Here is a 12,325-nt window from a genome sequence, read left to right on the forward strand (position 1 = left end):
CCAGTGACACGTGTACACACTCTGACCCGGGCACGGGGAAGCTGGCGGCAGTCGGACACCCACCCTGGGGCTCCGGGGCTGCAGGGCAGAGCCCTGCGCTGGCGGGCAGGGCAACCAGAGGAAATCCTGGGGCGCCGGGGGTGTCCCCGCAGAAGCAGCAGCTGCCGCGGGCCCGCGTGTTCCGCACGGCCCCGGCGTGGCCGCCTTTGTCCCTGGCTGCCGGCCGGGCCGGGCCGGGCCGGGCGCTGCGGCGCGGCGGCCGCCGGGGGGAGCTGTGGGGCCGCGGCCGGGCAGGAGGCCCCGGGGCCGGGGGTGGGCGCCCTCCCCAGGTGCTGCCCCTCCCACACACAAAAGGGGCTGCCCCCCAAAGCGCTGCCCCCCCCCCGAGGAGCTGTCCCCCCTCAAAGGGTCTACCTCTCCCCCCAGAGGCGCTGCCCCCCCCGAGGCTCTGCCCCCCCAAAGGGGCTACCTCCCCCCCCCGAGGCGCTGCCCCCCCTCAAAGGGTCTACCTCTCCCCCCAGGGGCGCTGCCTCCCCAAAGGGGCTACCTCCCCCCCCCAAGGAGCTGTCCTCCCCGAGGCGCTGCCCCTCCCAAAGGCGCTGCCCCCACAGAGGCGCTGCCCCCCCCCAAAGGGGCTACCTCCCCCCCAGAGGCGCTGCCCCTCCGAGGCTCTGTCCCTCCAGGCGCTGCCCCCCCCCCCAGAGGCGCTGCCCCCCCGGCTCTGTCCCTCCCACGCAGGGAGATCACGGCGGCCGGGTCCTTGTGGCGGGGGGTGCGAGCTCAGCCAGCCGGGGGGTCCTTGGGCTGGAAGGGAGATGCCTGCACACGCCACGCCTGCATTAACTGCGGGGTGCTTTGCAAAGCCCACTCTGGTTCCCCCCTACCCCGGGAAGATGGGGAAACTGAGGCAGGGGTAGAGAGCTCCAGGCCCCGGCCCGACAATAGCTCGGATGGGCGCAGAAACTCTCTGCAGCTATCTGCCACCCCCAGCTGCCCCTGCCCACCTGGGGCACCCCACTGCCAGGTCAGGGCGATGGGCAGAGCCCCTGGGTGCTCATCCCCTGCCCTGTGTGCTGGCTGTGCCCGCAGCTGGCCAGCCATGTCGGTACAGTTATCCACCTGCGGTCAGACTCCAGTGCTTCAGTCACCTTGTTGGCTGCTTGTGAAGTTTCCAATCCACTTAAAAACGCTTCTCATAACCCCCCAGTTCTTTCCCTGGCCCTGGCTCGCTTTCCCTTGCCAAGTCCCTTTGTACATACTGTTCAGGGCTGCTACAGCCCAAACACTGGCAGGACACAGCCAGCACCCTGCTGCAACACACCCACCCCCCACCCCTGCAGCAGGGCCAAGCATCCCCTCCTCTCTAACCCCTACTCCAGGTACATTCTCCCCAAGGCTCTTAATTGGTCTCCACAGCCTCAGTAATTATCACAGCAATCTCGCTTGATTGCTCAGGGCTTTGGGAGCTCCCTCTCACCCAGCCTGGCACAGCCACGGGAGATGAAGCCGTCTCCATCCCCCACATCCCCAGCTGAGAGCAGTTCCCTCTTGAGTTGGGCAGCAGTGCAGGTGGGGGGATCAGAGGAGATGGGTGGGGACACTCTCAGGGCTTAGTGCCCCCTTTGTTTGCACTCATTGTGCTACAGAACCTCCACCTGCTCTGCTGGAAGACAGACCAGGGATAGCACAACCCTCCCCACCTGCACTGGGGGTTGGGTGCTTTTATAAACGTGGTATAAATGCAGCACAGGAGGTATTCCTGGTCCCTTTTCCCAGCCCTATCCCACCTTCCCTGAAGTACAGACATCCTGGCAGTTCTCTGGGGCTGCCAGGGATGGGGGCTCAGACCCTCCTGCAGCAGGAGGCCCCTCCACCTGTGCCACAGTGCACCCAGGTGCCCATCACCAGGACAAAACCCCAGCAGGCACAGGAAGCTCTAGTTTGAGTCCCAGCAAGTCTCTGCTCTCCTTCTCCTTGCTGCATGCAGTTTTGCTCCTGAGTACAAGCAAGCTGTGGCTGTGGTCCTCGGCACACAAGACCAAGTCCTTGAGCAATGCAAGGTGGTGAGTGAGACTGCTGCAGAGGCGGTGGGTGGCTGGGTGGGTGGGTGGATGTCTGGGGCAGGTCTGTGTCTTTTATTGCTTCAAAAAGTCAAAACAAAACGTGCAAAGAGTGGAATATGTAGCTGATGCTGTTGCAGTTACAGGGGTGGCATCATGGTGTGTTGATGGGGAAGTGTTTTTCTCCCTGGAAGCTATAGGGTACCCCACTTCATGTGCACACAGCCACCTGTGTGGGGCTGTGGTGTGGGACTGGGGGGGCCCAAAGCCCATCCAAGAGGTGCTGGGAGGAGATGAAGTGAATTGTGTCACCCGGTTTCCCCTTCCATTTGGTCATGATGTACTTCTCTGCCTGGGAGGAACTAGTTGGAGGGAGGACAACAAGCTCATGTGATTTTGGAGAAGAGCCTCTGTGGTTTGTCTGTGCCTGGGCACTGCAGGGTTTGCAGGTGTTCCCATGCTGGTTTGGTTTAATCCTGTCTGGGCTGGAGATCTCTGCTGTGGTGCAGGGCTTGGATCCTTATTGGATACATAAAGCTTAAACCGAGCATCCCACTGTGTGTGAGGAGGGATCCCTGGGGACGGGGTGGTGTGTGTGGGGGGTGCATCTACCTTGTGTTCAGCTGCTTCTCAGCCCGACACTGAGCGTTTCTCCGCTCTGCACCGCAGTGCTGGCACACGTGGTGCCCGGCAGCCCTGGCCCTGGGCTGCCCTTGGCCGGCACAGCGCTCTGCGCAGCCGGCTGCCGCCTTGGCTGCCGACCAGCCTGCCCGGGAGGTGCCCAGTGCTGCAGAGATCTCTGCCCACACCCCATCCCTGGCAGTGCCAGCAGCCCCGGCGTTGCCCCCAGCCGTGAGCTGTGCTGTGGGTACCCCCTCCGTGTGTTGAGACCTGTGTTGAGACCCGTGTCCAGGGTGTTATCCTTGTGGAAAGCAAGCAAGAGCTGCTGGGCTTTGGCAGGGAAGTCTCTGCTCCTGCGTGTGCGTTGGATGTCGGTGTTAAACTTTATGGTGCTCAATGCCTCATATTCAAAGAGTGTGACTAAATGTCCTTCTACCTCCTGCTCCTGAGGACACAGGAGCTTTGTTTTATCGCCTCGCCAGTCATCAGAGTCAGGGCTGGAGCATTTCTGGGAAAAAAATGCCTGTGTGTGCACAGCCTCCTCCACCCAGGGCTGCTGGAAATTCTCCTGCCCTTCAAAAAGGGAAGGAAAAAAACGTTATGTGCTCCTTTCTTTGAGTGGTTCCTTTAACTGAAGTGTCACTGTGTCCTGGCAGTGAGAGTCACGGCTGGTGGCGCAGAGTGTTGGGGATGGATGCTGTCTTTGGGATGCGCCGTCCTTGCTGCTGTGGGCTCCTCAGCCTTCCTGTGGTGGTTCACATCCCAAACTCTGGCTCTGTTGGGGTGTAGCAGACCATGGCCCCATACTGAGTCCCTGTTTCCCTTTCTCATTGTGGTGTGTGCCTCTGTGGGGCTGTGCCCAGTGGGGACGTCCCACTGCAATCCGGGGCTGTGGGGCTCGGCGTGGTGGCGTGGAGCCAGGGTTCCCTCTGCTCCAGGGCTCCCTGGGAGTGCTTGTTTTCTGGAGCAAGAGAAACAATTCCTAAAAAGGAACAGTCAGATGGAAAATTGATACCAAATGGTGATATCAGTCCCTTGAGGAATAAGGTTTGATCTCTCAACCTGTGGTTCCTGGGGGTTAGGACATGGCCATGCAGTGCTATTTTAGAGGGATTCTTTTTGAAAAGAAGTTTATTATTTTCCCCTTTTCTAAGTTCATGATTTTCCCAGACATAAACTGGCTGCAGATTTGATGCTGATGGCACAGGCTGCCGCTCTGGATGCGAGCAGCATCCGCAGGATACAGAGCTGTGCCTGGCCCTGCTCCGGCTGCTTCATGGGTCCCACAGGGCCAGGGACCATCCCCAGCAGCTGACGCTGAACCTGGGTGGGTTGCCAGCCCCACAAGGTTGCTGTCCTCAGCAGGCAATAGCCCCCCTACCCTGGGGACTGCTGGCCTGGTTCCCAGGCTGACAGTCCTTCCCATCCCCACAGTCTGTCCCTGTGACTGAGGATGCTGCTGCTGAGCATCGTTTCTGGAGGCATCCAGCTGAATTCCTGGGCTTGGTAACGTTGCCGGTGGCTGTACCGCTCTCTTAAAAACTGTATCTCCCTACCTCACCTAACTGCTCTCTGCCTTTTCCATCTGGACTGGTTTCTAAACTGGTCCTTGTAGGAAATTGCCTGCTGCGGCTCCCTGGGGCCTGGGTCAGGGGGCTTCACCTCATCCCTGCAAACCATGGGGTCCTGCTGCATGTAGTGCCAAGCGTGAGGCATCACACAGGCCTGGCAGCTGTGGGGAGGGGGAAGCTGAGCTTTGACACGGGGCTTCCAGGGGGAGGAATTTCCAACAGCTGCAGATCCCAGCCTCAAACCAAGGCAGGAATTTCCAGTGACTGCAGGTCCCTTCCCCAAAGACAGCATTTCAAGGAATTACCCTCTCCCCCCCACTCATCTGCAGACTTCCTCTGCTTTTCCAAGCAAGTCTCTGGCTTGGGGCCATGTGTGCGGAAACCAGAGCAGAGCGGATCCATGGGAACATCAGGGGCTGGAGGTCGGGGCTGGCCAGGTCCACAGTGCGTGGCTCTTATCTGCATCAAGTGCCCCCAATTAAGATGCTGAGCCGCTCCCTCTCAGCTCTCTCCCATGTGAGCACCATGTTTCCAGTGTGCTGGCTGCCAGGAGGAGCAGTGAAACTGCCTTTGGTGCCAACAAAAACAAACAGCGAGCAGGATTTTGGGGTATTTTGAGCGGTACTTTGGCAAACAGCAGTTCCTGGTGTCAGTAACTCAGTCCCCTTGCTTGGGGGACCCTCGTGGGGATGCTCTGGGTCCAGATGAGCTGGGAATCCTGGCGGAGTGTTGGGGAGATCCCTGTGGGATCTGTCTCGCCCTGCATGCCTGGTGATATCTCTCTTGCCTGACCCCATGGGGAGACAGAGACCGAGGGGCAGAGCCTGCCTTGCTTGCAGAGAGTGGCTGTGTTTGTTCCTCTCCCTTCTCCAGAGGATGCTCTGAGCACAACATTAATTTCCACATCCCAGTAGGGGGACTTGGGGGGGGCTCTGGCTGGATTTGTGAGGAGGTGACCCCTCTCCCTGGCAGTCAGGGGTGAAGACAGGGATCACATTCCCCTTCCCTGCTGAAAAGGTGCTCGGTGCCCTAGCTGGAGCATCCCTGGAAACACATACCTTGTGGATCTTCTTTGGCTCATAAATACTCCCCTGCCCTCCCCAGTGCCCCTGGCAAATAAATTATCCCAAGCTACGTTTCCCCATTTCAAAGCCTTGTGAAAGAAACCAGAGGGTTCAGCAGCCCTGGCTGGCTGGAGCAGCTCACATACCATCCATCCATTCCCATCTGATCTACTTCATCCCCTGTTAAGTAATCCTTGAAAGCCGAGGTGGGTTGCAGGCCCTCTGCATGCCTGTAAATCACCAGGGCATGGCACATGCTGGAAATGAGCTGGGATGTGAGTGTGTCCCATTTGCTCTGGTCTGAAGGGTGTTGTGTCCATCCCCCCCCCCCCCCAAAATCCCACAAAGAAACAGGCCTTCTTAAATGAGGGGTGCAGCTTCTGGGCTGGGGCTGCCCTGTGGCTATGTGCAGTGCATCTTCTGCACCTCCTACCTTGCTCTGTCTGCTTTCCAGCCCTGGGGGTCCCCAGGATGGAGATGCAGCCCCATCCTGCTCCCTGGCTCCTACTGCAAGAGGGTTTTGAGCCTGTTTTGCTCCAGGAATCCCACGTGTGGCCAGGCTGTGGGCTCTCTCCCTGGCAATAAATCACAGATTATTCCTTCTCCCCCCCCAAAAAAGGTCATCTGTTGCTGAATTAAATTACACAGTGAGAGCAGCCGGAGAGGGCGCTAGGTGCCGTTAATTGGCTTTCCAGGAAAGATTTCAGCAGGGAAAGTTTAACACACCAGCCATGGGTCCACACGGTGCCTCCCACGCATTAGCCCTTCTCCAGGTCCAAAATCCAGCGTGCTGATGGCAATCACCCAACGGTGGTGGCCAGCCCCAAGGCTCTGTGGTGCTTTTCCTCCCTTAATTGAAACCTCGAGGGCTCAGTGCTCCTCCCCTGCCTGCACTGGGATGGATCTGAGAACAAATTCCAAGGAAGGAGGGGGGAGGATGCTGAAATAAAGCAGATGGGTTGATTGTGGAGGTCAGAGTGAGGGAGAGGATGCCCTGCCAGGCATTGTGTGATGAAAACATACTTACTGTTCCAGCAGCTGTCAAAAGCCTGAACAGATGAGGCAAGGTGCCCAAGGAGTGTGCAGGGATCTCATTTACCTGGTAATTAATGGAAATCGTGAAACAAATCAACACATGCTCCCTATGGAGAGCTTCACGCTTCGTCTTTAAAGCGCTGATGGAGAGACCTGGGTATAGCTCAGATCTGAGAGCAGCAAGTGCTGCGGTGGGGCTGAGGCAGGATGTGGTCCCCATCGCCCCATCACTGACAGAGCTCCTGGTACCCTGGGGGATGTGCTTACCTGGGTGTTCCTGCTGTCATGTGTGGCTGCAGGTGGCCTGATCCAGCCTGTGCTGCTCAGGCACTGCGAATTGCTCTGCCCTCGCTGCACTTGGGGGACTTGTGGTGCTGCCTGTCACCAGCAAAGATGGCTCAGGGCTGCAGAGCAGGGATGAAGATGTTACCATGACCCCCATCATCACCTCTCTCTGATCCTGCTCAGCTGAACACGTTGCAGCTGATTTTCCCAGTCCAGCCCCCCTGCCCCATGTACCAACCCCACCAGGACAGGCATGTCGGAGGCAGCCAGAGCTGGTGACCAGACGCGCCCTTTTGGTTTTGGCTGTGGCAAAGGCTTGTCCTGCTACAAAGTGCTGTGCCATTTTTTATTGTGAGTTAATTAAGTTGGCTCAGTTTAAATATACACCCCCCCCCATTCTCCCATCTTTTCCTCCTTCCAGAGCAGCGATGTGCTGCTCTGCAGTGCTTTTGGATGGGAGCAGGCACACTTCCTCTGATTCAGGGATTTTAAGGATGAGAGAGCACTTTGGTTCCCCGTCTCCTTGTTTATTCACTATGTGCAAAACAGTTTTGCAAAACAAAATCTTGCAAACAATTAATGCCAATCAGACTTGCTGACAGCCTGAGCATCAGCTGAGCTGTGTACGGTGGCATCCAGGCTCTGCCTGCTCTTGGGTACTTCAAGGGAGGGGGAAACTAACCCCAAAATAGTGAAGGTAACTCACCTCCTTGGCAGCATCCTGCCAGTAGTTAGCTACTGGCATAATCCCTGAAGCATAAGGTTTATAATAATCCCTTCCAAAAACTTCATCTGAATGTTAAGCATATAGTGAGGTGCAGTAAATGCCAAATCCCTTTTGAAACTTGCTAAAAAAATAAATCTCATTTGAAACTATGCAAATGACCTTTCTGTATTTCCAAAAAGCATCCTGCTCCTGGAAAATCTAAAAAAAAAAAACCCCAAAAGCAAACCAAAAGCAATGCAAACCAAACCCAAACCACTTGCTACTGGATAAAAATAGAAAAATAAGCAGTTCTTGAGGCTCTGTGATGTGCTGGGGCTCCCCTGGCTGTGATGGAGGAGGGTTAGGTAAGGGTCCTGCCCCTCCCTGACAGGTCCCTTACAGCCTGGGCTTGAGCACACTGCCACACCACGGTAGTAAACCCTCTCCCAGATACCCTGACAGGAGGAACTGCAGCAGCCCCTGAGGAATCGGTGGGCTCTGGCTCCCTTTGATGTCGCTCACGTTATAATTAAGAGATAATGTCAATAGAATAAAACATTGTCTGGGGATAATGGTCTCCTGCTGCTACAGGAGTGTCAGGGCGAAGCCAAATCGTTTATCAAAAATGAATGTTGAGGCAAGCCCAGGACGTTTGTTTTCACAGGGAGAGGCATTAATCCTGGGACAACAGGATTCCAGTGCTCTTACTTCGCCTGCGCCCCGTGATTGATGCCAAAGCATCGCGGTGCCCGCGGGCGCGGCTGAGCGATGGGCTCTCCGTGCAGCATTATTGACCAGGTGGGTTTTGACTTGTTGAAATACATGATAGGAAAAGCAAAGAGCACTGGATCATACGGCAGAGGGTCAGTAAGTGTGGGGTTTATTTCTAAAGAGCTCTGTGTGTGCGGACTCTGGCTGCGTTTCGGGGATGTGGCTGCCTTGCTGCTGGAGGCATTGCTTGGTCACTGAACCCTCCATGGCTGATCTCGAGGTCTGCTCCCATCCCCAGCCTGATTTTATGCTGCTTCAGAGGTTTTTCCTCCCCCTATCCCCCACCCCAAACACAGGCACTGGCCATGCTGCTCTGGCTGGGCTTGCCTGGGGTCTCGGTGCAGGGCTGAGCAGCCCACTGGCTTCATGGATCTATTGAAATGCTGCTGAGTATAAACACCCACAGCCCAGCTGAGGAGAGGGTTCCTGAAACCAGCTCCTTGGCAGAGGCCTGGGGTAGCTTCAGCCTCATCCCTGGCACCATGAAGGGCTGGGGTGCTGGGAAAGCCACTGCTGTTGGCCACACTGCCCGCTGCGATCACTGCTGCATCCCGAGCTGGGGAGAGGGCAGCCTCTGTGCTCCAGCCAACGTTCACATTAGAAGCTGCAAGGTCAAACCCTGAAATTGAAGGTGTGTAAGTGCCGATTAGACTTGAAGCAGAGTCTCAGGAGGGTGTAAAAAGCCCTTCCAGATTTATTCCCCCCCCCCCCCCCCGCCCCCCTGGATTTGTTAGCGGAGAGAATTACACACCCAGCAAACATTCGGGCTGCAGAGGAACACAAGCGCTTTGTACCGTCTCCAAATCGGTCTCCCTGATGCAGCTGCTGGTACCTGGTGAGCAGGAGCTGCTGCTGGCACCAGCACACTTGGTTCTCCCTTGGCCCCTCTGCGGAACAGCCCCTCTGCTGATACGCTCCCCACAGCTCCCTGCCTTTCACAGGAGGGGGATTGGGCTGGAGTGTAACTGGCTATTTTATGTGCTGGGTGGTCCTGGAGGAACTAATTGGAGCTGATGAGCTGACTTTGTTATGGGGTTTCTCTTAAATCATCCCCTTGCCTTGCGCCAGTCCCAAGGTGGGGTGGCAGGCAGGGGTCTGCTCCGTTACCTTGTCCTCTCCTCTTTCCCTGGCTGTTAATCCTCTGTTGCATTGGGATGCTGTCAGCAGCCTGTGTGCAGGACAGGGACTGGGGTGCGTGTGGACTTTTGGGTGCAGATGCTGTCTTTTGAAGCTCTGGGTGGCCCTGGTCTCCCTGGGGAGCTGGGGGGAGCTGCTCCTCCTTTTCCAATAACTCCCAGCTGCATGTATGGCCACCTGAGTTGAGTTTGGCAGCAAGGGGAAACCAGCAGCAGGGGGAGAAACCCCCTTGATGCTTGAGCAGCAGCAGAGATCCACAGAGGTAGCTGGGCTCTGGTGGGGTGTGTGTGTGCCTGGGCAGCGGCACTGGGGTGGGTGCTGGAGCCTGAAGCAGCCTGTGAACAGCTTTCACGTGCCCTGTCCCCCCAGGGTGAGGAGACACAGGCTCACTGGGGTTTGGGGTGTTCTCAGTTGTTTCTATAACCTCCCTCCATTGCTGACTGCCCTTATGGGGCTGCTCTGCCTGATCCCACTGGATGGGTGGGGTGTGCAGCTCAGCCAGGGGTAGGGGGGAAAGGACATTTGGGTCCATGTCTTTCTCTTTTCTCTTACTTGCTGGCTCTAGGGTGAGCAGGGGCCATGAAAAATCCCCCCTTGCTAAGAGGAGGCTGTGGCTTTCTGCTGTGGCATGGCTTGGGGAGCATTATGAGCATCACCCTGTGAGCATCATGCGGACAGCCAGAGCCAAGGAGCGAGACCAGCTCATTACAGGTGGAGACAGAGGAGCACAGAGTGACATAAAGGATCTTTAAAAGGCCAAGACAGGGGTCAGGGAGAGCCCAACCAGTGCAGCAGCCTGGGGGGCCGCCTGGCCATGTGGCTGTGTTGTTTTGCAAAGCCAGGCATGCCAGGGTGGGCTGGGAGAACGAGAGATGTGTGTGCCATGGTGTGTTGTCAGTGGAGTGATGCAGCCTGTGAGCAGGGAGGGTGCTGCTGCCTCCTTGGCTCTCCCAGCCCGGCTGTGATGAGTGTGTTGTGTTGTGGCAGCCCAAAGCACAGCACTGGCCCAGAACCTCAACACAGGTGTGTTCTGTGTGTGTCTGGCTTGAAAAAAATGTAATAAACCAGATTAGATTCCTTGATTAGATGCCTGAATCCATGGGTAGCACCTTTGTAAGGCGGTAGCAGAGAGGGAGAACTAGTTCCCCAGCTGGGATTTGGGACACCAAAGCAGGAGTTTATAACTATTTTTGTGCTCCTGTGTAGCTTCAGGCAGGCTAACCAAAAAAGAGGAGGGAAGAAACTATGCATCTTGTGGGCTGGTGTTAAAGTCTGAGGCCAGAGAGCTTCAGCTTATCCTAAAAGGGACAATTTCCACCACTACCTACTCACTACTCCTTGGAGGGGTACTCAGGCCAAGCTTAAATATAAGATGGGGGGGAAAAAACAGAAGAAAGTCTTGCCTTGTAGCTGGCAACCCAAGCCTGAGGCACAGTGAGACCCTGCACAAGTTCTTACCCTGGCAGCTGCAGCTGTATGATATTTTAGCTGGGAAATGATTTGCTCCAAATGAGGGATGCTCAAGGGCATCCTGAGACCCTGGAGAACCTTGTGCTGGGCATTGGAGAAAGGCAATTGCTTGTCAGGGTCTGTATGTGCAGTCCCTCTCCTGCAGCAAGGTCTGCTCCTGCTGCAAACACCAATAAAGATGTCAAGCCGATGCGTGTGGGGAAAATAAATCACAGCATTTCTTTCCTGCCCGGAGCATCAAGGTGCCTTGTGATGCGGCGTAAAGGGGGAGCAGGGGAGAGATGTGGGCTGTGATGGCAGATGTGTGCTGAGAGTGAGGGCTCTCATGTGCCAGGCACAGCCCCTGCCCACTGGTGCTGACTGCCGTGGCTGGGCACAGCCACCAGCCCAAGCCCTTGGGATGTGACCGCAGCTTGCTGCAGGGGGGCTGCTTGCCCTGCTGAGCTGCCCATCGCTGCGGCCTCAGGGCAGATAGGAACAGGACCCCTCACTTGAGAGGCTCTGTGTCTCCTCACCTTTGCTCTGTGCTGTGGGGAGGGCCTGACCATAAGACACCATCATTGCCTGAGAGGGGTCAAAGGAAAGAAAAAAATAGGTGGAAAAACTTCAAATGATGAAGTGCTTTGAGGCAGACCTGTGGTGTCAGCGTGGAACAGCCAGCCCTGATTTAAACAGCCCCTTCAGTAACTGACCTACACCGAACAAATCCATTTACAGTGTCTTGTTTCTCCTCACTGTTTAACTACCAGAGCTCAGAGACGATTCCTTAAATGTTAATGGTGCAGGAATTTGGAAGCTTTCCCAGAGTTGCTAGGGGAGCTGTGCAGGAATATGTCTGCTGTGCTTGTGCGGTTCAATTTCCTGCTGAACATCAGGCGGGCTGTTCTCGCCTACTGCTTGGTAATTAAAGTGCTGAAAGACCATCACTCTTGGAGGTGGATGGTGCTTGTGTTCGCCCCCCCGGGGTGAGGACCAGCTTTGAGCCTAGCTGTGAGGAGGGCGGGTTGCAAGGTGTATGAAGATGTGTTCCTAGCCTGCTCGGGTTGTGCTCCTGCCGTCTCACAGCTTGGATGGGGACCTGCAGCCAGTCTCTGTGCTCCAGGCAGTTTGACAGACCCTGCAGGGCTTGGGTCTGCATTGGATCCCTGCTGCTCCCATCCTTGGGGGGCCCTTTGCTCAGGGGTTTGGGTGAGGGGTTTGCCCCCATCCCTCCAACAGCTCGATCCCAAGGGCTCGGTGTCAGGGATCTGGCAGGTGTGTGTTGTACCCCATGGATGTACCCGAAGGGAGCAGAAAAACAGGAGGTAATCAGCTTGTTAGAAGGGTAGATAATGACAGGACAAGGGGGATGGAGGGAAGCTCAAGGAGGGAAGGGTTAGATGAGATATTAGGGGGAAGTTTTTTACGGAGAGAGTGGTGAGGGGCTGGAACAGGCTGCCCAGAGGGGGGGTGGGTGCCCCATCCCTGGGGGTGTTCCAGACCAGGTTGGATGGGGCTCTGGGCAACCTTGTGCAGATCCAGGCTTGGAGGTTGGTGTCCCTGCCTGTGGCAGGGGGTTGGAGCTCTGTGATCCTTGGGGTCCCTTCCAACCCAGACCAGTCTGTA

Source organism: Gallinula chloropus (genome assembly GCF_964237585.1).
Source record: "Gallinula chloropus genome assembly, chromosome: 17".
In the NCBI taxonomy this organism is placed as follows: Eukaryota; Metazoa; Chordata; class Aves; order Gruiformes; family Rallidae; genus Gallinula; species Gallinula chloropus.